The following is a 26,377-nucleotide window of genomic DNA, read 5'->3' as shown; positions in this document are numbered from 1 at the left end:
TCATTTACTCTCCAATCCAATCTGCAGGAACTGATCCTCAATCTATAGAACATTGGAAAATGATCACCAACACATCCATGGTTTCGAGAGCCACCACCTTTCGTCCCCTGGGATGCAGACCATCAGGTCCTGGGGACTTCTCAGCCTTCAGACCTAACAGTCTCTCCAACACCATTTCCTGCCTAATATAAATTCCCTTCAGTTCAGATCCTTCAGCCACTATTACATCTGGGAGTTTGCTTGTGCCTTCCCCAGCGAAGACAGATCTAAAGTACTAATTCAACTCTTCTGTCATTACTTTGTTCCCCGTAATAATTTCACCCATTTCTATCATCAAGGACCCAATTTTAGTCTTAACCTTTTTTTTCTTTTCACATCCCTAAAAAAGCCTTTACTATCCTCCTTTATATTCTTGCCCAGTTTACCTTCATACCTTATTTTTTTCTTTGTGTATTTCCTTTTTAGTTATCCTCTGTTGTTCTTTAAAAGCTTCCCAGTCCTCTGATTTCCCACTCATCTTTGCTATGTTATATTTTTTTCCCTTTTGTCTTTATATGGTCCTTAACTTCCCTCGTCAGCCACGGCCATCCCTGCCTCCCCTTAGGATCTTTCTTCCTTTTTGGACTGAACTGATCCTGCATCTTCTGCATTTTACCCAGAAATACCTGCTGTTCCACTGTCATCCCTGCTAGGGTATTGCACTATTGAACTTTGGCCAGCTCCTCCCTCATAGCTCCATAGTTCCCCTTATTCAGCTGAAATGTTGTCACTTCCGATTCTACCCTCTCCCTTTCAAACTGCAGATTAAAGCTTATTGTAATGTGGTCACTACCTCCTCATGGCTCCTTCACTTCGAGGTCCCTGATCAAATCCGGTTCATTGCACAACACCAGATCCAGAATTGCCTTCTCCCTGGTCGGCTCCAGCACCAGCTGTTCTAAGAATCCATCTCGGAGGCACTCCACAAACTCCCTTTCTTGAGGTCCAATACCATCCTGATTCTCCCAGTCTACCCTCATGTTGAAATCCTCCATAACAACTGTAGCAATATCTTTGCGACAGGCCAATTTCAGCTCCTTATTCAACTTACACACTACGTTCAGACTACTGTTTGGGGGCCTGGAGATAACTCCCACGAGGGTCTTTTTACCCTTAGAATTTCTCAGTTCTATCCAAACTGACTCCACATCCCCTGATTCTAGGTCCCCCCGCGCAAGGGACTGAATATCACTCCTTACCAACAGGGCCACCCCATCCCCTCTGCCAGTCAGTCTGTCCTTACGATAGAGATGTACAGCACAGAAACAGACCCTTCGGTCCAACCCATCCATACCGGCCAGATATCCCAACCCAATCTAGTCCCACCTGCCAGCACCCGGCCAATATCTCTCCAAACCTTTTTTATTCATATACCCATCCAGATGCCTTTTAAATGTTGCAATTGTACCAACCTCCACCACTTCCTCTGGCAGCTCATTCCATACACGTCCCACTCGGTGCATGAAAAAGTTGCCCCTTAGGTCCCTCTTATATCTTTCCCCTCTCACCCTAAACCTATGCCCTCTAGTTCTGGACTCCCGCACCCCAGGGAAAAGACTTTGTCTATTTACCCTATCCATGCCCCTCTTGATTTTGTAAACCTCTATAAGGTCACCCCTCAGCCTCCGACGCTCCAGGGAAAACAGCCCCAGCCTGTTCAGCCTCTCCCTATAGCTCAAATCCTCCAACCCTGGCAACATCCTTGTAAATCTTTTCTGAACCCTTTCAAGTTTCACAACATCTTTCTGATAGGAAGGAGACCAGAATTGCACACCATATTCCAACAATGGCCTAACTGATGACCTGTACAGCCGCAACATGACCTCCCAACCCCTTTACTCAATATTCTGACCAATAAAGGAAAGCATACCAAATGCCTTCTTCACTATCCTATCTACCTGTGACTCCACTTTCAAGGAGCTATGAACCTGCACTCCAAGTGTTGTTCAGCAACACTCCCTAAGACCTTACCATTAAGTTTATAAATCCTGCTAAGATTTGCTTTCCCAAAATGCAGAACCTCACATTTATCTGAATTAAACTCCGCCTGCCACTTCTCAGCCCATTGGCCCATCTGGTACAGATCCTGTTGTAATCTCAGGTAACCCTCTTCGCTGTCCACTACACCCTCCAATTTTGGTGTCATCTACAAACTTACTAACTGTACCTCACATCCAAATCAAATCAGAAAGTGCTGGAGGAAGTCAGTGGGTCTGGCAGGAGATGTGGACAGAGAAACAGAGCAAACCATTCCAGTCCTGTGTGCATCTTCTTCAGAACCCATTGCCCGGGTGGTGCAGTGTCCTGGGCATTAGCTTTATAACAGCTTCATCCTCAGGTGATCTCTGAAACAAACAGCAGTCTACTTGAACCCCTGGAGTTTTCTGCAGGTGACATTTTTAACCAACCTGTTCAGACGTGTCATGTCCCACTTGTGAAGCAGGTGGGCCTTGAGAATCCAGGCCTTGTTAGTTTGAGGGGAGTCCCTCAGGGTGGAGTCTCAGGCTGAAAATTTGTTGCTGGAAAAGCGCAGCAGGTCCGTGTTGCTGGAAAAGTGCAGCAGGTCAGGGTCGGGGTCTCAGGGTCAACCATCTTCAGCTGCTTCGTCAATCACTTCCCCTTCAGAAGTGGGGATGTTGGTTGACGATTGGACAATATTCAGCACCATTTTCAACTGCTCAGATACTGATGTAGCGCATATCCATATGTTCAGGTTGTAAGTTTGCTCGCTGAGCTGGTAGGTTTGTTCTCATTGAGAACAATCTTACAACCTGAACCTCAACCTGAGCTAAACATTTTCTCAAACACCACACATCCATATGTAGCAAGACCTAGTCAGCGTCTAGAATCTGCACAAATGGTAAGTAACAGCCGTATCACATCCGTGCCTGGCAAAGCCCATCTTCAACAAGAGAATATCCAAGTATCCCTTGTTGACATTCCACAGCAATGTCATTGTTGAATCCTCCATGAACAGCATTCCGGGGGTGTAATATTGATGAGAAACTGAACAGGAGTAGCCATGCAATTGACACAAGATCAGGGCAGAGGCAAAACAATCTTACAGCGCTCAACTCACCTCCTGCCTGCCCACCTTCCAAGACATAAGTCAGGTGTGATACAGAATCCTCTCCACTTGCCTGGTTGAATGCTGCTTCAACAACACAAGAAGCTCATCAACAGGTGGGACAAAACAGTACTCTTGATTGCCAACAACCTTCCCCATTCCCTTTCTTTCCCATTGATATACAGTCGCAGCAAATCTCTTGTGTAATATTCTTCTGGATAGGGGGCTGTGCTGTCCATCAGTTGGCGAGGTACATCCCACAACATGTTTGCACCTCAGGACACACATTGTCTCATGTATGTTGTAACAACAACCTGATTTATTCAGGAAGGTTCCTTTTTGCTTTTGATGGGGATTTTTGCATCTTTTGATGCGACTGGATCATTTGTTTGGGTCCGGTATAGAATAGAGGAACAATGTCTTTTTGAAATTGGATTTGTTTGTTCTGAGATTTTACCCTGTATGGACTGTGATAATGTTTGAAGATAATTTCACAGAGAAAAAGACTGAAAGAATTGAAGATGAGTGAGTCAAATCAAACATGAAATAAAGATCCAACAGAGTCACTTAATTCATTTGGACATAAAAGGAATGTGTTTATCTGGTATGTCTGTCAGCAAAGATTTCACAAAAACATTGTGAGTGGTAAAGAGACACACACACACACACACACACAAGAGTGTGAGTGTTCCACTGAACTGACTGCAGAAATTATTTAACATTATCGAGTTAACATTCTTTAAAAATCCACAGACAGAGAAGCCATAAATATGTTGTGTTTATGGAAAAGGATTCAACAGATCATCCAACTTGGAGATATCTGAGGAGATCAGCACCATGGAAATGTCTGGAATGTGAGAAGGATTGCAAATCCCAGACCAGCTGGAGACTCATCGACACAGACATTCTGGGGAGAGACTGTTCACCTGCTCTATGTGTTGGGAGGGATTTACTCTGTCATCCAGCTTCATGTAACACCAGTGGGTTCACACTGACAAGAGAACTTTCCCCTGATTGTGGGAAAAAAAGAAACTTTAAGATGTGTAAAGGTCTTAAATTTAATGGTCATAATTTAACATCAACCCGTTCCCATGGGGGAGAAGGTATTCAGCTGTTCCACGTGTGGGAAGGTATTCACTTGGGGATCCAGCCTAATGTCAGACAAACGTCTTCATCATCGGGAGAGAAGCGTTGTCTGCTCTGTTTGGGAATGAATAAACTTCCCAATTCAGCCTAATGTCAACTGTTGAGTTGACTCTGGAGAGAGACTAATCATCTGCTCTGTGTGTGAGAAGGGATTTATTAAATCAGCAAAGCCTCAAATACACAAGTGTGGCCATACTAGAGAGAGAGAGAGAGAGACTGTCCGCCTGCACTGAGTGTAGGAAGGGACTCACTTAGTCATCTGGACTCAGTGAGCACCAACACATTCCCACCTTTTCCCTGCTCCTTGTGTGGGAAGGGGTTCTCTCGGTTCTCCAATCTCAGCAGCTATGGCTTTGTTCACATCAATGAGAGAACATGTCAATGCGCTGACTGTGAGAAGAGCTTTATGAGTAGTAATGATTTGATGAAACACCAACAAACACATTGTAGGAAGAAGCCGTTCACCTGCACTGTGTGTAGCGAGGGATTCAATTATTCATCCCCACACGTGACACTCCAGTTTAGCTGAGTTGGTTGTATTGTTGGTTTACAGAGCAGTGTGATGTGAACAGCGTGGGTTCGGTTCCCATTGCCAGTTTAAGATTACCATGAAGGACACTCGTTCTCAAATTCTTCCCTTGCCTGAGGTCTGAGGGCCCTCTGGTCAAATCACCATGAGTTGCTTCTCTCTGTAATGAAGAGATCAGCCCCTATGGTCTGGGAAGACTATGGTGACACACACACACATTCCAGTGGGGTAACATGTGATCGTATTCTGCTGTTATTGTATCCAGAATTGGACTGTGTTCATTCTGTCGGCAGTGGTTCACTTCATTGGATGTGAATTGTCTTTTTAATTGAACTGGTGTTTAATTATTCAGGTAGCAATCACATCAAAAACACAGTTTTTACCCACTGATTTCTCTCCCGTGAGATGAGACCGATAGATGTCCATTTCCTTCCCTGTTCTTGGGTCCTTTATTCATTACTAAGGCTTGATTTGTATTTATAAATGTATTTTCACACATTCAGGATTTCTGAATGTGCTTCATAGCAACTGAAGTCCTTGTGAGATGGAGTCACAAGGCCCAGGTCTCCCACTTAGAATTTAATGGCACCTGCATGAATTCTCCAATTATTGTTGCCCTACATCAATTCCTTCCATTTAGTTATTCCCTGATACACATCTTCCACGCACGGATGCCCTGCTGATTTTTTTTCATTTCCCGATGCTTGCAACATTTCTTCTTTTTATTGAATCCCTGTCCCCTATTCCCCAATTTCGACAGGCTCTACTCCAATTTTCCAATATATTGGCACTCCCACCAATTTTCTAATGTAACGGCACTGTGCACCAATCTCCCATTTATTGTTTCCACCAAATCTCCCATTTTCTCATATCCCTGTACTAATTCTCCCATTTACTGATGCCCGAGCCTGATTCTACCATTTAAGGGTGCACTACTCTAATTCTCCCATTTACTGTCGCCATTGCACCAATTCTCGAATTTAGCTCCACTGTGCACCAGGTCTCTCATTTACTGAGGTCCCACACCAATTCTCCAATCCCGTGTTGCTGAGCACCATTTTCCCCAATTACTGACGTTCTGGACAAGTTCTCCATTCAGTGTTGCCTTACACCAATCCTCATACTGACTGATGCCCTCGCCCAATTTAGGGGTGCGCTACTCTAAATCTCCCAAGAGGTAATGTCCTGCCCCAATTCTCCCATTTAGTGCAACACAGCACGACTCACCCATTCAGTGCTGAACTGCACTAATTAACCATTATCTGAAGCCCAGTTGCAAATTCTCACATTTCCATAATCACTTTCCCAGTTTTTTTTTCATTTAGTAGTTTCTTGCAATGATTCTCCAATTTCGTGGAGCTCTGCCAGAATTCTTAAATTTGGGCGTGGACAAGTTGGACTGAGGAATCTGTTTCCGTGCTGTACATCTCTAAGGCTGTAATTAGTGCTCTACTTCCCTGCACCAATTCTCCCATTTCCCAATCCTGCACTAATTCGGGAATTTCACCAACTCTCCCATTGACGTTATCCTGCCCCAGTCCTCCCATTTAGAATTTAATAGCATCTGCATGAATTCTCCAATTATTGTTATCCTGTATCAATTCCTTCCATTTAATTGTTCCCTGATACACTTCTTCCACATACGGATGTCTTGCTGAATTGTTTTCATTCAGTAATGGACTGAACTGAATCTCCAATTTCCCGATGCTTGCAACATTTCTTCTTTTTATTGATTCTCTGGCCCCTATTCCCCAATTTAGACAAACTGTGCTCCACTTTTCTAATATATTGACACTCCCACCAATTTTCTAATGTAATGGCACTGTGCACGGAATATCCCATTTATTGATTCCCACCAAATCTCCCATTTACTCATACCCCTGTACTAATCCTTCCATTGACTGATGGCCTAGCTGATTCTACCATTTAAGGGTGCGCTACCCTAATTCTCCCATTTCCTGGTGCCATGCACCCATTCTCTAATTGAGCTCCACTGTGCACCAGGTCTTCCATTCAGTATTTCCCTGCAACAATTCTCCCATTTAGTAGTCTGCTGCCAGAATTCTCTAATCTTGCGATTCTTGCATGAAATCTCCAAATTACCGATCCTACACATATCTTCCCTTTAGTGGTGAACTGCACCAACTCCCCCATTTTGTGGTGCACTGTATTGCATCTGGACCACTAATCCTTTGCAACATTGGTCCTATTTACTGATTCACTGCCCGTGTTCTCCCATTTGCTCCAATTCTCGAAGTTATCAGCACCCTGTACAGGTCTCTCTTTTACTGATGCCCCACACCAATTCTCCAATTCAGTGTTGCTGAGCACCACTTTCCTAAATTACTGAAGTCTGGAACAAGTTCTCCTCACAGTGTTGCCTTACACCAAACCTCATCCTGACTGATGTCCTCGAACAATTTAGGGGTGTCCAACTCTAAATCTCCCATCAAGTATTGTCCTGCCCGAATTCTCCCATTTAGTGTTACACTGCCCCAATTCTCCCATTAACTGATGCCCTGTTACATTTCTCACATTTCGATAAGCCCTTCCCCAATTCTCCCAGTAAGTAGTTCCTTGCAATGATTCTCCAATTTATTTGAGCGCTGCCAGAATTCTTTAATTGTGGCATGGACAAGTTGGACCGAAGGATCTGTTTCTGTGTTGTAAATCTCTATGATTGTATGACTCTATTTATGGCTATTTCTCCCATTTCCCAATCCTGCACACATCCTGGAACTGCACCAACTCTCCCACTGAGTGTTATCCTGCCCCAGTTCTCCCACTTCGAATTTAAATGGCACCTGCATGAATTCTCCACTTAATGATGCCCTGCATTTTTTTTCATTTAGTGACGCACTGATCTGAATCTCCAGTTAACTGATACTTGCAACACTTCTTTGTATTGAAGGTTGAAGACAGAAGGTGGTGGGGGAGGGTTGCTTTTCAGACTGGAGGCCTGTGACCAGCGGTGTGTCACAAGGATCGGTGCTGGGTCCACTGTTGTTTTGTCATTTATATAAATTATTTGGATGTGACCATAGGACGAATGGTTAGTAAGTTTGCACATGACAGTAAAATTGGAGGTGTCGAGGACAGTGAAGATGATTATCTCAGATTACAACAGGATCTCGATCAGATGGGCCACTGGGCTGAGGAGTGGCAGATGAAGATTAATTTAGATAAGTCTGAAGTGCTGCATTTTGGAGAAGCAAAAGAGAGCAGGACTTACACACTGAATGACAAGGTATGAGGGATGTTGTGAAACAAATAGACCTGGAGTGCAGTTTCATAGATTGTTGAAGGTGGACTAACATTTCGATAGGATGGTGAAGAAGGCGTTTGGCATTTTTGTCTTTATTGCTCAGTTAATTGTGTAAGTGGATGGGTAGGTCATGTTGTGGTATTGGTTCGGCCACCTTTGGTATATAACGTGCAATTCTGGACTCCATCCTGTAAGAGGGATGTTGTGAAACTTTAAAGTGTTGAGAAAAGTTTTACAAGGATGTTGTCAAGGTTGGTGGGTGTGTGCTGGAGGGTAAGACTGTATAGGTTGGGGCTATTATCCCTGGAGTGTCAGTGGCTGAGGGGTAACCTTATAGAGGTTCACAAAATCATGAATGACCCTCAATAGGGTAAAAAGTCAAGGTGATTTCCCTGTGGTGTGGGAGTCCAGAAGCAGATGGTACATGTTAACGTTGAGAGGGGAAACATAAAAGGGACCTAAGGGGAACATTTTTCACACAGAGGGCACTGTGTGCATGAGCTGCCAGAGGAAGTAGTGGAGGCTGGTACAATTACAAAATTTAAAAGGTATCTGGGTGGGTGTAGGAATTAAAAAGGGTTCAGAGGAACATGGGCCAAATTCTGACAAATAGGATGAGATTTACATCGGATATCAGTTCAGCATGGATGTGTTGGACTGAATGATTTGTTACTGAGCTTATATTGCTCTGAGTGGGTTGAGCTCCGGATTGTAGATTTATGAAGCAGAAAATAAAGAATGGCACAGAGTTAGACCGAGAAATCCTGCTGATCTCATCAGCTTTATCCTGTTTCCCAGATCCTCCTCCTTCAATCAATGCATTTTTCCGATCCTCATTCAGAATTCCTGGAGCTCTGTAACTGGCCTGGAACAATGTGTTGAAAGTCCTATTACAGTCCACACGAGGTACCTTTCCCACTGTCCTGCTCCCACGGCCTGCAATGCTGCAGACTGAGCAGACAACCCGAAGCACAATGATGAGCTCCTTCCGGCCCACGGCCCTCCTTCTCACTGAATGAAGACAATCACCAGAAGCAGAATCCAGCTCTTGTTTGAGCCTTGAATACCTGACTCTGTCTCACTGAGTGAAGATTGGACTCAGAAACAGAAATGAAATCAACTTCCTATCTGCATTGTGTCACTCTTTAAGATCTCTGTGTGTCTGAGTTCAGGTCATTTGATTGGAGACGGCGGATAGTGGGTCCCCAGTGAAATGGAAAGAATGGTGGAGGAGCTCACTGAGGGACATCTCTCAAAGTGAGAATCAGAAAGATGCTATTCTGCATTGGAAGGGTTTAAGGGGAATTGATGGCTCAGAAAAATATTATAGTGACATGGATTTAGTAAAGGGAGGTCATGCCTGACAAACCTGTTGGAATTTTTTGAAGAGGTAACAAGTAGGTTAGACCAGGGAAACCCAGTGGATGTGGTCTATCTGGACTTTCAAAAGGCCTTTGATAAGGTGCCACACGGGAGGCTGCTGAGCAAGGTGAGGGCCCATGGTGTTCGAGGTGAGCTGCTGGGATGGATTGAGGATTGGCTATCTAACAGAAGGCAGAGAGTTGGGGTAAAAGGTTCTTTTTCAGAATGGCAGCCGGTGACGAGCGGTGTCCCGCAGGGTTCGGTGCTGGGGCCACAGCTGTTCGCATTATATATTAATGATTTGGATGAGGGAACCGGGGGCATTCTAGCGAAGTTTGCCGATGATACAAAGTTAGGTGGACAGGCAGGTAGTACTGAGGAAGTGGGGAGGCTACAGAAGGATCTAGACAGGTTGGGAGAGTGGTCCAGGAAATGGCTGATGGAATTTAACGTGAGCAAGTGCGAGGTCTTGCACTTTGGCAAAAAGAATAAAAGCACAGACAACTTTCTAAATGGTGAGAAACTTAATAAAGCCAAAGCACAAAGGGATCTGGGAATGCTAGTCGAGGATTCTCTAAAGGTAAACATGCAGGTTGAGTCTGTGATTAAGAAAGCGAATGCAATGTTGTCTCTTATCTCAAGAGGGTTGGAATATAAAAGCAGAGATGTACTACTAAGACTTTATAAAGCTCTGGTTAGGCCCCATTTGGAGTACTGTGTCCAGTTTTGGTCCCCACACCTCAGGAAGGACATACTGGCACTGGAACGTGTCCAGCGTAGATTCACACGGATGATCCCTGGAATGACAGGTCTAGCATATGAGGAACGGCTGAGGATACTGGGATTGTATTCGTTGGAGTTTAGAAGATTAAGGGGAGTTCTAATGGAGACGTACAAAATAATACATGGCTTTGAAAAGGTGGATGCTAGAAAATTGTTTCTGTTAGGCGAGGAGACTAGGACCCGTGGACACAGCCTTAGAATTAGAGGGGGTCATTTCAGAACAGAAATGCGGAGACATTTCTTCAGCCAGAGAGTGGTGGGCCTGTGGAATTCATTGCCATGGAGTGCAGTGGAAGCCGGGACGCTAAATGTCTTCAAGGCAGAGATTGATAGGTTCTTGTTGTCTAGAGGAATTAAGGTCTACGGGGAGAATGCTGGCAAGTGGAGCTGAAATGCGCATCAGCCATGATTGAATGGCGGAATGGAGTCGATGGGCCGAATGGCCTTACTTCCACTCCTATGTCTTATGATCTTATGGTCTTATGATGTTTGTAAAACTTAGGAACTCTGACTGTTTTGTGGCTGGATTTTATTTTATCCTTGTGTAGATTTGACACATTAACCCTCCCTCCCCACCACTACAGAAGCTGTTGGAACTGTTCAGTGTTTCCAGCGGCTTCTGTAATTATTTCAGGTTCCTGACGGGAGCAGTCTCTCACTTTTCGAACAAAACAAACCCATCCTTGTGCTGTACCCAATATTTCAATAAGAAATGGGAAGCAGCAGAGGGGAAAGCTTCCGAGATGCTGAGCAATGCTGCACGGTTCCACACTGCAATTCACAGGAACCATCGCCAGGAAAAGCAAGGAAGAATCTGAGAGCACAGAATGAAAGATTTATTAGATGACATTACAGTGTGGAAACAGGCCCTTCGGCCCAACAAGTCCACACCGACCCACCGAACCGCAACCCACCCATACCCCTACATCTACCCCTTACCTAACACTACGGGCCAATTCACCTGACCTGCACATCTTCGGACTGTGGGAGGAAAGCCACGCAGATACGGGGAGAATGTGCAAACTCCACACAGTCAGTCGCCTGAGGCGGGAATTGAACCCGGGTCTCCGGCGCTGTGAGGCAGCAGTGCTAACCACTGTGCCACCGTGCCGCCCATCCGAGTGCATTACCTTTAAAAGGCTGTTTACAAACCACAACACTGTAATGGCCGGGAATCGAACCCGGATCAACTGCTTGGAAGGCAGCTCTGCTCCCCACTATCCCACCATCACCCTGCTCCCAGCTCCCTCCCCATTCCCAAACACACTTAACAAGGCCGTGATCATAACCAACTGGATTGGGGCTGAAATCCAAACAAGAAATTGCTGGGGAAGCTCAGCAGGTCTGACAGCACCAGAATCAGAAGCCTTCAGTTCTGAAGACCAATCCCTGGATCCGAAAGGTTCCCTCCCCACAGATGCTGCCAGACCTGCTGAGTTTCCCCAGCAATTTCTGTGCTGTCTCTCAGATCTGCAGCATCTGCAGTTCTTTGTTGGAAACAAAGCAAACATTGAGCCACCGAAGGGGATATTGGGTCAGGTGATAGTCTCCCTCATCCATAGAGGCAGATGGAAAGGAGCATGGAATCATAGAATCCCTACAGTGTGGAAACCGGCCATTCTGCCCATCATGTAACCCACCAAGACTCACCCCCGCCCCCACCTCTCCCTGTAACCCCCCATTTCCCATGGGTAATCCACCTCACCTACACATCCCTGTATACTACGGATAGTTTCCCATGGCCAACCCACCCTAACCTGCACGTGTCTGGACTGTGGGAGGAAACCGGAGAACCAAGAGGGAACCCACACAGACCCGGGGAGAATGTGCAAACCCCACACAGACAGTCTTCAATCAGACAGGGATCTGGGGAATTGGAGAGGTTTAGAGAGGGAGTCCAGATGGTTAGACTGGTATGTGAATGATGGGCCGAACAGCCTGATCTCAGTGCTGTAAAAACTCTACAGTAACATGCCTCCCTACATGCAGCATTCATCACAGTTTGTATTGTGTTTTAATCCGTCCTGTTATTGACCTTATTCTGAATGAAATGGATGGAGAGGGGTTGTTTGTGCATTCAGTCAGATCTGTGGATTGGTGGGTCAGGAGCATCATACTCAATAACAACAGAGGGAGGGCGGATTGAATTCCTGCCCCACACAGATCCCATTGCAACATGTCATTTCCTCATGGATTTCATTTGGTTTAAGATGTTTTAATTTTAATATCACCACAATATATAGATGTCCTTTTGTGCATGTTATGAATTTGGACAGAGCGATCCCTCTTTTCTCTGTGAACAAACGGAATATCAAGGAGTCAGATTGGGGAATGTGTCCTCTCACAGAAACAGGAACAGGGAGATGTCATTCCCTCTGAAATAAACACAGGCCATGCTGAGAAATCTGATAAGGTCAGGCAGCATCTATAGGGAGAAGGGAAAGGTTAACCCATGTGTTATGAGGGTGGGGGGATTCAGCAGAGCAGAAGGAAGTTAGAAAAGTAATGATTCCTGAGCAATTGGAATGGGGGGTAACGCTGAAGAAAGAATGAGATGGTTTGTAATAGGGTGGAGGCTGCAGAGATTTAATGATAAACGGTTCCACGGAAACAAATCCAAAGGGATTGGGAGTTGGTTCAGTAAACATCTAAGAGCTCAGGAAATGTGAGCAGGAGGAGACTGTACAGCCTGTTTAAACCGTTCAGTCTGTTCTGGCAGTCAATCCAATCATAGCTGGTTTGAGATTTCAAATCCGGTTTCCTATCCACTCCCCATATCCCGTGCCACCCTGAGACCCCGGCAATCTGTCTATTCCAATCTGAGCTGTACTCAGTGAGGGAGCATCCACAATCCTCAGGGAGAGAGAATATTAAAGACTCAGAGGCCTTAGTGGGAAACGTTGTCTCCTCATCTCAGTCCCAAATAACCTGCCCCTTACCCTGAGAGGGTGGTAATCAAACCCGAATGAATTGCGGATGCTGTAACATTAACGCTGATTTCTCTGCACAGATGCTGCCTGACCTGCTGAGCTTTTCCAGCAACTCCTGAGACTGTGTTATTGTGTTTCAGATTCCCAGACCCACAGGAATAATTTCTCAGCATCTCCCCTCTCAAGCCTCTTCACAATCTGAGATAATCAAATGAAATCGCCTTTCAATTTTCTAGAATATCGACCCAATTTATTCAGATACTCAGCACTGGAGCACACGGGTCCCAAATACTGAGCTTTATTTTGTGATTCATTAATGTGTTTGGGTCATTGCCGCTGGGTCCCCACGGATTGCTCAGATATAATTGCTCTGGTGAAGGTGACGGTGAGTTATTGCCTTGAACTGCTGCCATTTATTTGGGGCAGATAAACCCACAATGATGTAAGGGAGGGAGTTCCAGGATTTCCAACCAATGGCACTTGTGGGACTGAGATGTATTTCCAAGCCAGGGTGGGGAGTGTCTTGATGTGGAATTGTCACCTGGTGGTGTTCCCGTGTATCTGCTGTGTTCAGCATTCCACATGATAGTGCCGTGGGTCTGGAAGCTGCTCTGGAAGGAACCTTGGGGAATTTCTCCAGTCCATCTTGTCTATGGTACACACTGCTGTTACTGAGTGTCGGTGGTGGAGACAGGGGATGTTTGTAGCTGTGGTGCTGAACAAGCTGCACTGCAAGTTGATTCCACCTAATTCTGGAGAACCCACCTCCTCTCCATCATCATCAATCCATTTCCCAGACGGACACCCAGTGATTACACGGATCTGTGAATTGTCCAAATGACCATGAGATTGTAACCAGATTCCCCTCTTCCCTGACAATGGTCTGAGGGCCATCCCGTGACTGTGACACTTTCTCCTGGACATTCCATCTGTAAAAGCTGGGAATCAGCTGATGGGACCCAGACTGTGTTACAGATGGTTCCACTCAGGGGGGACTCTCACTCACTCACAGCGTCACAATCACCTGGGTGACGCAAAGGCGCAAGGGGCGGCGCGGTGACGTCACCCCAGGGTGGCCGCCCGCCCCCACAGGGGAAGGATTGACAAGGAGGAAGCGGGAGGAGGGAAGAGGTGACTCAGACCAGGGCCGTGAGGAGAGACAGAGCGGCTCCCTCTGGCGGCGGGGAGGAGGGATTAGCAGCAACAGGAGGGTGGAGCGGATTGGTGGGAAGGAAGATTGACAGGTGAGACAGGTCATGGGGGCGGGGCTAAGCTGGAAGGTTGGAGCTGGGGGCGGGGCTGAGCTGGAAGGTTGGAGCTGGGGGCGGGGCTGAGCTGGAAGGTTGGAGCTGGGGGCGGGGCGGGGCTGGAAGGTTGGAGCTGGGGTCAGGGGGGGAGGGGGAATGAGGAAACTGGGGAAGACCACACCCCCCCCTCCCTCCCTGTCCTCCTGTCCCTGAGGGAGATTTGGACTCAGTACCATGTGGTGGAGCTGCACATGTCACTAACACATGTCAGAGGGGAGAGGGCAGAGGGGACAGGGGGGACTGAGGGACATTTCTATGTCTCTCTCTCTCACTCTTTTCTACCCCCCTCTTCTCTCCCTCTCTTCTTTCTCACCTGCCCCTCCTCCTCCTCCTCCTCTCCTCCCCACTCCTTCCTCCCACTCTTCACTCTGTTTTACCCTCCATCACCCTTACCTTCCCCCCTCGTTCCTAAGCACTCGCCTTCCCCTCTATTCGCCTCCCTCCTCTCCATCCCCCTCTCCTTCCCTCTTTCCACCCTCTCCTTCCCCTCCCCTCCATCCCCCCTCTCCTTCCCTTCCCCTCCCCTCTTTCAAGCCTCTCCATTACCCCCTTTCCTCCCCTCCATCCCCCCGACTCTTCTCTCTTTGCTTCTCCCCTCCATCCCCCTTACTTACCCCCTCTCCTTCCCTGCGAATTGCTTTCCCCAACTCTGCCCTCTCCTCCCCCTTACCCACCTCTCCTTCACCCCTTCTCCTTCCCCCTGTCATTCCCCCTTTGCCCCTCTCCTTCCATCCATCCTTCCCCGACTCTCTTTCCACCACTTCACCTTCCCCTTCACCCTCTTCTTCCCCCTTTACATTGCCCCTCTCCTTTCCCCTCTACATTTCCCCTCTCTCCTTCCCCCATCTCTCCTTCCCTCCACATACTTCCCCTCCTCTCCTGCGCCCCCTCCCTCATTTACCCCTGTCCTCCACCCCTCCCTCCTTCCTCCGCTCCTACCACCTCCTTCTACCCCTCTCCTTCCCCTCCGCTACCTTCTCACATCTCCTTCCCGTTTCCCCCAACCCCACCTCACCTTCCCCCCTTACATCCCCTCATTCCCCCCCTCTCTTTCTATCCTCTCCTTTCTCCCTTTCCTGTCCCCTCTCCTCCCCATCTCTCCCTCATTCCCCCACTCATTCACCCTACTCCTCCCCCTCTCCTTCATCCCTCTCCTCCACCCTCTCCTTCCCTCCCTCACTGCCTCCCCCTCCCTCATTCCCCCCTCCTCCACCACTCCCTCCTTCCTTCCTCCTACCCCCTTCTCCTACCATCCCTCTCCCTCCCCTCCCTTCCCTTCCCACATCTCCTTCCCGTCCCTTCCTTCCCCACCTCTCATTTCCCCCCTCCTTCTCCCCCCTCCATTCCGCCTTAACCCCATCCCCCCACACCCTCCTTTCCTTCTCTCTCCTGTTGTGGGACTGTTATATCGGAGAAGTATTCACATTTTTTGGATTATTGGAATCTCTTTCGGGGTAGAAGTGACCTGTACAAGAAGGATGGATTACATAAATTTGGAAGGGGTCTAAACTAATATACTGGCAGGGAAATTTGCTAGCGCTGCTCGGGAGGATTTAAACTAGTAAGGTGGGGGGGACCCAGGGAGATAGTGAGGAAAGATATCAATCTGAGACTGGGACAGTTAAGTACAGAAGTGAGTCAAACAGTCAGGGCAGGCAGGAACAAGGTAGGATTAATAAATTAAATTGCATTTATTTCAATGCAAGGGACCTAACATGGAAGGCAGATGACCTCAGGGCACTGTTAGGAACATGGGGCTGCGTTAAAGAACGACAATGTACAGTTCAGGAACAGGTCCTTCTGCCCTCCAAGCCTGAGCTGATCCAAATGTCCTGTGTAAACCTGTCGCCCAATTCCTGAGTATCTGTATCCCTCTGTTCCCCACCTACTCGTGCATCTGTCCAGACACATCTTAAATGTCCCTACCGTGCCTGCCCCTCCCACCTCTGCTGGCAACCCATTCCAAACACCCACCACACTCTGTGTGATGTACTTGCCGTGTGTATCCCCCTTAAACTTTCCACCTCTCACCTTGAAAGTGTGACCTCTCATTATTGAATCCTTCACCCTGGGAAAAAGCTTATCTCCATCCACCCTGTCTACACCCTTCAGGATTTCATAAACCTCAATCACGGCCCCTCCTTAAACTCCCTTTTTCTAATGAAAACAAACCTAACCTACTCAACCTCTCTTCATAGCTAGCACCTTCCATACCAGGCAACATCCTCGTAAACCTTCTCTGTACCCTCTCCAAAGTGTCCACATCCTTTTGGGAATGTGATGACCAGAACTGTACACAGTATTCTAAATGTGGCCGAACCAATGTCTTGTACAATTTTAGCATGACTTACCAGCTCTTACACTCAATACCCCGTCCAATGAAGGCAAGCAGACTATATGCCTTCTTGACCACTCTATCCACCTGTGCAGCAACCTTCAGGGTACAATGGACCTGCACTCCCAGATCTCTCTGCCCATATACTTTTCCCAAGGGTCCTCTGTTCATTGTATAATTCGCTCTTGAATTAGTCTTGCCTAAATGCATCACCTCACATTTGTGAGATATCATAGCACAGTGGGTGGCATAGTGTGAGTGGGTGGCACAGTGGTTAGCACTGCTGCCTCACAGCGCTGGAGACCCGGGTTCAATTCCCGCCTCAGGCGACTGACTGTGTGGAGTTTACACATTCTCCCCGTGTCTGCGTGGGTTTCCTTCGGGTGCTCCGGTTTCCTCCCACAGTCCAAAGATTGGTCATGCTAAATTGCCCGTAGTGTTAGGTAAGGGGTAAATGTAGGGGTATGGGTGGGTTACGCTTCAGCGGGTCGGTGTGGACTTGTTGGGCCGAAGGGCCTGTTTCCACAATGTAATGTAATGTAATGTAATCTTAAAAAAAAATCAATGATAGAAACATAGCTCAGAGATGGGCAAGACTGACAGTTTAATGTTCCAGGATACAAATGCTACAGGAAGGATAGAAAAAGAGGCAATAGAGGAGTTTCTGATAAGGGATAGCATTACAGCTGTGCTGAGGGAGGATATTCCTGGAATTACATCCAGGGACGTTAGTTGGGTGGAATTGAGAAATAAGAAAGGGATGATCACCTTCTTGGGATTGTATTATAGACCCCCGAATAGTCAGAGGGGAATTGAGAAACAAATTTGTTAGGGAATCTCAGCTATCTGAAAGAATAATAGGGTGGTTATGGTCAGGGATTTTAAATTTCCAAACATAGCCTTTGACTGCCATAGTGTTAAGGGTTTAGATGGAGTGTGTAAGTGTGTACAAGACAATTTTCTGATTCAGTATGTGGATGTACCTACTAGAGAAGGTGCAAATCTTGACTTACTCTTGGGAAATAAGGCAGGGCAGGTGACTGAGGTGTCAGTGGGGGAGCACTTTGGGACCAGCGACCATAATTCTATTAGATTTAAAATAGTGATGGAAAAGGGTAGGCCAGATCTAAAAGTTGAAGTTCTAAATTGGAGAAAGGCCAATTTTGACGGTATTGGGCAAGAATTTTAAAAAGCTGATTGGGGGCAGATGTTTGCAGGTAAAGGAACGGCTGGAAAATGGGAAGCCTTCATAAGTGAGATAATAAGAATCCAGAGAAAGTATATTCCTGTCAGGGTGAAAGGAAAGGTTGGTAGGTATAGGGAATGCTGGATGACTAAAGAAATTGAGGGTTTGGTTAAGAAAAAGAAGGAAGCATATGTCAGGTATAGACAGGATAGATAGAGTGAATCCTTAGAAGAGTATAAAGGCAGTAGGAGTGTACTTAAGGGGGAAATCAGGAGGGCAAAAAGGGGACATGAGGTAGCGTTGGAAAATAGAATTAAGGAGAATCCAAAAGGTTTTTACAAATACATTAAGGACAAAAGGGTAACTAGGGAGAGAATAGAGTCCCTCAAAGATCAGCAAGGCGGCCTTTGTGTGGAGCCACAGAAAATGGGGGAGATACTAAATGAGTATTTTGCATCAGTATTTACTGTGGAAAAGGATATGGAAGATATAGACTGTAGGGAAATAGATGGTGACACCTTGCAAAATGTCCAGATTACAGAGGAGGAAGTGCTGGATGTCTTGAAATGCATAAAGGTGGATAAATCCCCAGGACCTGATCAGGTGTACCCTAGAACTCAGTGGGAAGCTAGAGAAGTGATTGCTGGGCCTCTTACTGAGATATTTGTATCATCGATAGTCACAGGTGAGGTGCCAGAAGACTGGAGTTTGGCAAACGTGGTGCCACTGTTTAAGAAGGTGGTAAGGACAAGCCAGGGAACTATAGACCAGTGAGCCTGACCTCAGTGGTGGGCAAATTGTTGGAGGGAATCCTGAGGGACAGGATGTGCATGTATTTGGAAAGGCAAGGACTGATTAGGGATAGTCAACATGGCTTTGTGCGTGGGAAATCATGTCTCACAAACTTGATTGAGTTTTTTGAAGAAGTAACAAAGAGGATTGATGAGGGTAGAGCAGTAGATGTGATCTAAATCAACTTCAGTAAGGCCTTCGAAAAGGTTCCCTATGGGATACTGTTTACCAAGGTTAGATCTCATGGAATACAGGGACAACTAGCCATTTGGATACAGAACTGGCTCAAAGGTGGTGGTGGAGGAGTGCTTTTCAGACTGGAGGTCTGTGACCAGTGGAGTGCCACAAGGATCGGTGATGGGCCCTCTACTTTTGTCATTTACATAAATGATGCGAGAATAACAGATACAGTTGGTAAGTTTTCGGATGATACCAAAATGTGAGGTGTAGTGGACAGTGAACAGGGTTACCTCAGAGTACAACAGGATCTGGATCAGATGGGCCAATGGGCTGAGAAGTGGCAGATGGAGTTTAATTCAGATAAATGTGAGGTGCTGCATTTTGGGAAAACAAATCTTAGCAGGACTTATACACTTAATGGTAAGGTCCGAGGGAGTGTTGCTGAACAAAGAGACCTTGGAGTGCAGGTTCATAGCTCCCTGAAAGTGGAGTCGCAGGTAGATAGGATAGTGAAGAAGGCATTTGGTATGCTTTCCTTTATTGATCAGAGTATTGAGTACAGGAGTTGGGAGGTTATGTTGTGGCTGTACAAGACATTGGTTAAGCCACTGTTGGAATATGGTGTGCAATTCTGTCTCCTTCCTATCGGAAAGATGTTGTGAAACTTGAAAGGATTCAGAAAAGATTCGCAAGGATATTGCCCGGCTTGGATGTTTTGAGCTATAGGGAGAGGCTGAACAGGCTGGGGCTGTTTTCCCTGGACCATCAGAGGCAGAGGGGTGACCTGATAGAGGTTTACAAAATTATGACAAGTGTGGATAGGATAAAAAGACAAAGTCTTTTCCCTGGGGTTAGTGAGTCCAGAACTAGACGGCATAGGTTTAGGGTGAGAGGGGAAAGATATAAAAGAGACTGAAGGGACAAAGTTTTCACACAGAGGGTGGTATGTGTATGGAATGAGCTGCCAGAGGAAGTGGTGGAGGCTGGTACAATTGTAACATTTAAAAGGCATTTGGATGGGTATATGAATAGGAAGGGTTTGGAGGGATATGGGCCGGGTGCTGGCAGGTCCGACTAGATTGGGTTGGGATATCTGGTCGGCATGAACACGTTGGACCGAAAGGTTTGTTTCCATACTGTATATGACAATGACTCTACGACTCTAAATCAGTAACCACCGACAGTTGGATGAATTTTGGGTCAGTACAAATTGGTGAGCACTGACATTTTAAAACCTTTTGGGACAATTCAAATCAGAAACCATCCATACTTAGAAGAATTTGTGGTCAGTACAAATCAGTAACCAGTGATTCATGGAAAAAAATTCTGGTCGAAACACTGACTCTTCAAAAAACTTTGGGGCAGTGCAAATCAGTAACCACTGACAGTTGAAAAATTTCAGGTCAATACAAATCAGGAACCAGTGACAGTAAGAAAAAATTCGGGTCAGTGGAAATCAGTAACCATCCATACGAAGAAAAATTTGGATTCAGTATAAATCAGTAACCACAGACATCTGGAAAAAATTTGTGGCAGTGCAAATCAGTAACTACCGACAATTGGATGAATTTCGAGTCAATACAAATCAGTAACCACGGACACTTTGAAAAATTTCTAGTCAGTGAAAATCAGTAACTACCGACAGAGAAGTTACGGGTCAGTTCAAATCGGTGAGCACTGACATTTCAAAAGATTTTGGGTCAGTACAAATCAGTAACCATCCACACTTCGACAAACTGAGGGTCAGTTATGAATCAGTAACCACCGACAGATGGAAATATTTAGGGTCAGTCCAAATCAGTAAGCACTAACACTTCAAAAAATATTAGGTGAGTGCAAGTCAGTAACCACCGACACTGAGAAAATGGTCAGGTCAGTGCAAATCAGTAAACACTGACAATTCAGAAGAATTTGGGACATTGCAAATCAGTCACCATCTGCGGTTGGCAAAATTTGTGCTCAGTAAAAATCAGTAACCACCGACACTGAGAAAATGTTTCAAGTCAGTGCAAGTCAGTAAACACTGGTACATGGAAAAACATTCTGGTCGGTGCAAATCAGGAAACACTGACACTTCGACAAATTAGGGGCAGTGCAAATCAGTAACCACCGACAGTTTGAAAAATTTCAAGTCAGTATAAGTCAGGAGCCAGTGTCAGTAAGAAAAATTTCCCTTCATTACAAATCAGTAATCACCAACATTTGGAAAAATTACGGGTCAGTTCAAATCGGTGAGCACTGACATTTCAAAAGAATCTGGGACAGTGCAAATCAGTAACCATCCACACTTAGAAAAGGTTCGGGTCAGTAGAAATCAGTAACCACCAAAAGTGAGAAAATTTGGGGTCAGTACAAATCAGTAACCACTGATACATGGAAAAAAATCTGGTCGGTGCAAATCAGGAAATACTGACACTTCGACAAACTTCAGGGCAGTGCAAATCAGTAATCACCTACACAGAGAATAATTTCAGGTCAGTAGAAATCAATAACCACCGACAGTTGGAAAATTTAGGGTCAGTGCAAATCAGTTACCATCCACACTTGGAAAAACTGAGGGTTAGTTACAAATCAGTAACCACCGACAGTTGGAAACATTGAGGGTCAGTTCAAATCAGCAAGCACTAACACTCCGAAAAATATTGGATGAGTACAAATCAGTAACCACCAACAGTTAGAGAATTTACGGGTCAGTACAAATCAGTGAGCACTGACATTTCAAAAGAATTTGGGACAGTGCAGATCAGTAAACACTGACACAGAGAATAATTTGGGGTCAGTACAAATCAGTAACCACTGATACATGGAAAGCAAAATTCTGGTTGGTGCAAATCAGGAAATACTGACACTTCAACAAACTTCAGGGCATGCAAATCAGTAACCACTGACACAGAGAATAATTTCAGGTCAGTACGAATCAGTAACCACCATCAGGTGGACAAATATTGGGTCAGTACAAATCGGGGAGCACTGACATTATAAAAAATTTTGGGACAGTGCAAATCAGTCACCATCCACGCATATCAAAATTTGTGCTCAGTAAAAATCAGGAACCACTGACACTGAGAAAATGTTCAGGTCAGTACAAATCAGTAAACACTGGTACATGGAAAAACATTCTGGTCGGTGCAAATCAGGAAACACTGACACTTCGACAAACTTCAGGGCAGTGCAAATCAGTAATCAGCGACACAGTTTGAAAAATTTCAATTCAGTACAAATCTGGAACCATTGACATTTGGAAAAAATTACAGGTCAGTACAAATCAGTGAGCACTGACATTTCAAAAGAATTTGAGTCAGTGCAAATCAGTAACCATCCACACTTAGAAAAGGTTCAGGTCAGTAGAAATCAGTAACAACCAAAACTGAGAATAATTTGAGGTCAGTACAAATCAGGTACCACTGATATATGGAAAAAAATTCTGGTTGGTGCAAATCAGGAAACTCTGACACTTCGACAAACTTCAGGGCAGTGCAAATCAGTAATCACCGACATTTGGAAAAATTTCGGGTCAGCACAAATTAGTAACCACCGACATTTGGAAATATTACGGGTCAGTACAAATCGGTGAGCACTGATCCTTCAAAAGAATTTGGGTCAGTGCAAATCAGTAACCATCCACACTTAGAAAAAGGTTTGGATCAGGAGAAATCAGTAACCACCAACACAGAGAATAATTTGGGGTCACTACAAATCTGTAACCACTGATACTTGAAAAAAAATCTGGTCGGTGCAAATCAGCAAACACTGGTACATGGAAAAACATTCTGCTCGGTGCAAATCAGGAAACACTGACACTTCGACAAACTTCAGCGCAGTGCAAATCAGTAACCACCGATACTTAGATTAAGATCAGGTCAGTAGAAATCAATAGTCACCAACAGTTGGAAAAATTGTGGGTCAGTACAAATTAGTAAGCACTGAGGTTTCAAAAAAATTGTTTCAGTACAAATCAGTCACCACTGACAGTTGGAAAAAATTGGGGTCAATTCAAATCAGTAAGCACTAACACTTCGAAAAATTTCTAGTCAATGAAAATCAGTAACCACTGACAGTTTGAAAAATTTATGGTCAGAACAAATCAGTAACCACCAACATTAGAGAAATTATGGGTGAGTACAAATCAGTGAGCACTGACATTTCAAAGGAATTTCCGACAGTGCAAATCAGTAACCATCCACACTTAGAAAAGGTTCGGGTCAGAAGAAATCAGTAACCACCAGAACTGAGAATAATTTGGGACAGTACAAATCAGTAACTACTGATACATGGAAAAAATTCTGGTCGGTGCAAATCAGGAAACACTGATAGTTGGAAAAATTTAGGGTCAATTAAAATCAGAAATCACTGACACTTCAAACAATTTCTAGTCAATGAAAATCAGTAACCACCGACGCAGAGAATAATAGGGGTCAGTACAAATCAGTAACCATCCACACTTAGTTAAACTGATGGTCCCCCAAATCATTTACAAGTGATAGTTGGAAAAATTTAGGGTCAGTTCAAATCAGTAAGCACTAACATTTTGAAAAAATTTCTCATCAGTAAAAATCAGTAACCATTGACAGTTGGAAACATTTATGGTCAGAACAAATCAGTGAGCACTGACACTTTGAAAAATATTGGGTGTGTACAAATCAGTAATCAACAAAATGTGGAAAAATTACGGGTCAGTACAAATTGGTGAGCACTGACATTTCAAAAGAATTTGGGTCAGTGCAAATCAGGAACCATCGACACTTAGAACGATTTCAGGTCAGTAGAAATCAATAACCACCAACAGGTGGAAAAATTACGGGTCAGTACAAATCAGTAACCACCGACAGGCGGAAACATTTCGGGTCAGTACAAATCGGTAAGCACTGATATTTTTTAATATTTTGGGACTGTGCAAATCAGTCACCATCTGCACTTAGCAAAATTTGTGCTCAGTAAAAATCAGTAAACACCGACACTGAGAAAATGTTCGGGTCAGTACAAATCAGTCAACACTGATACATGGAAAAAAATTCTGGTCGGTGCAAATCAGGAAACACTGACACTTCAACAAACTTCAGGGCAGTGCAAATCAGTATTCACCGACACAGAGAATAATTTGGGGTCAGTACAATTCAGTAACCACTGATACATGGAAAAAATTCTTGTCGGTGCAAATTAGGAAACACTGACAGTTGGAAAAATTTAGGGTCAGTTCAAATCAGTAAGCCCTGACACTTTGTTAAATATTGGGTGGGTACAAATCAGTAATCACCAAAAAGTGGAAAAATTAGGGGTCAATACAAATCGGTGAGCACTGACATTTCAAAAGAATTTGGGACAGTGCAGATCAGTAACCATCCACACTTAGAAAAGGTTTGGGTCAGTAGAAATCAGTAACCACTGACACAGAGAATAATTTGGGACAGTACAAATCAGTAATCACTGATACTTGAAAAAAATTCTGGTCGGTGCAAATCAGGAAACACTGATAGTTGGAAAGATTTAGGGTCAATTAAAATCAGTAACCACTGACACTTCAAACAATTTCTAGTCAATGAAAATCAGTAACCACCGATGCAGAGAATAATAGGGGTCAGTACAAATCAGTAACCACTGACAGGTGGAAAACGTTCGGGTCAGTACAAATCAGTAACCACTGATACATGGAAAGAAAATTCTGGTCAGTGCAAATCAGGAAACACTGACGCTTCGACATACTTCAGGGCAGTGCAAATCAGGAACCATCGACACTTAGAACGATTTCAGGTCAGTAGAAATCAATAACCACCGACAGTTGGAAAAATTACGGGTCAGTACGAATCAGTAACTACTGATAGGTGAAAACATTTCAGGTCAGTACAAATTGGTAAGCACTGATATTTTTTAATATTTTGGGGCTGTGCAAATCAGTCATCATCTGCGCCTAGCAAAATTTGTGCTCAGTAAAAATCAGTAACCACCGACACTGAGAAAATGTTCGGGTCAGTACAAATCAGTAAACACTGGTACATTCTGGAAACACTGGAAAAACATTCTGGTCGGTGCAAATCACTGACACTTCGACAAACTTCAGGGCAGTGCTAATCAGTATTCACCGACACAGAGAATAATTTGGGGTCAGTACAAATCAGTAACCACTGATACATGGAAAAAAAAGTCTGGTCTGTGCAAATCAGGAAACACTGACAGTTGGGAAATTTTCGGGTGAATTCAAATCAGTAATCACTGAGAGTTGTAAAGAAATTAGGGTCAGTGAAAATCAGAAGCCACCGACACAGAGAATAATTTGGGGTCAGTACAAATCAGTAACCACTGATACATAGAAAAAATTCAGTCGGTGCAAATCAGGAAACACTGACACTTTGACAAACTTCCAGGGCAATGCAAGTCAGTAATCACTGACACTTAGAATAATTTCAGGTCAGTAGAAATCAATAACCACCGACAGTTGGAAACATTTAGGGTCAGTGCAAATCAATAACCACAGACGGTTGGAAAAATTGCGGGTCAGTACAAATCGGTATACACCGAGATTTCAAAAAAAAATTCAGGTCAGTACAAATCAGTTACCATCCACACTAAGAAAAACGAGGGTCAGTAACAAATCAGTAACCACCGACAGTTGGAAAAATTTAGGGTCAGTTCAAATCAGTAGGCACTAACACTTCGAAAAATATTGGGTGGGTACAAATCAGTAACCACCAAAAAGTGGTGAGCACTGACATTTCAAAAGAATTTGGGTCAGTGCAAATCAGTCACCATCCACACTTAGAAAAGGTTCGGGTCAGTCCAAATCAGTAACCACTGATACATGGGAAAAAAAATTCTGGTCGGTGCAAATCAGGAAACACTGATGCTTCGACAAACTTCAGGGCAGTGCAAATCAGTAACCACCGACAAGTGGAAAAGTTATTGTCACTACAAATCAGTAACCAACGACACCTAGAAAATGTTCGGGTCAGTGTAAATCAGTAACCATCCACACTTAGAAAAATTTGGTGTCAGTACAAATCAGTGACCACTGGAAAAGATTTCTAGTTGGTGCAAATCAGGAAACACTGACACTTCGACAAACCTCAGGGCAGTGCAAGTCAGTAATCACCGACACTTACAAAGGTTTGGGGTCAGTACAAATCGCTAACCACCGACAGTTGGAAAAATTTCATGTGAGCGCAAATCAGTAACCACTGACATTTGGAAAATTTTCAGGTCGGTACAACTCAGAAACCACTGACTCTGAGAAAATGCTGGGTTAGTGCAAATCAGTAACCACAGACACTTAGAGAAAATTCAGGTCTGTACAAATCAGTTACAACCAACACTTTGAAAAGTTTCTGCTCTGTACAAATCAGTAACCAACGACAGTTGGGAAAAGATGGGGTCAGTACAAATCAGTAAGATCTGACTATTTGAAAAATTTTGAGTCAGTACACATCAGTAACCACCGAGATTAGATTAGATTACTTACAGTGTG

At 44.8% G+C, this 26,377-nt stretch overlaps 1 long non-coding RNA gene across 1 annotated transcript in view; it reads right to left on the bottom strand.

Moving 5' to 3' along the window:
- The window catches only part of LOC140455037 (uncharacterized), a 742,733-nt gene that overhangs the window by 321,424 nt on the left and 394,932 nt on the right, over nucleotides 1-26,377 (bottom strand). The window lies entirely within an intron of this gene.

The sequence above is a fragment of the Chiloscyllium punctatum genome, chromosome 30 (assembly GCF_047496795.1).
Source record: "Chiloscyllium punctatum isolate Juve2018m chromosome 30, sChiPun1.3, whole genome shotgun sequence".
NCBI lineage: Eukaryota > Metazoa > Chordata > Chondrichthyes > Orectolobiformes > Hemiscylliidae > Chiloscyllium > Chiloscyllium punctatum.
This window is presented reverse-complemented; position numbering and strand designations above follow the sequence as displayed.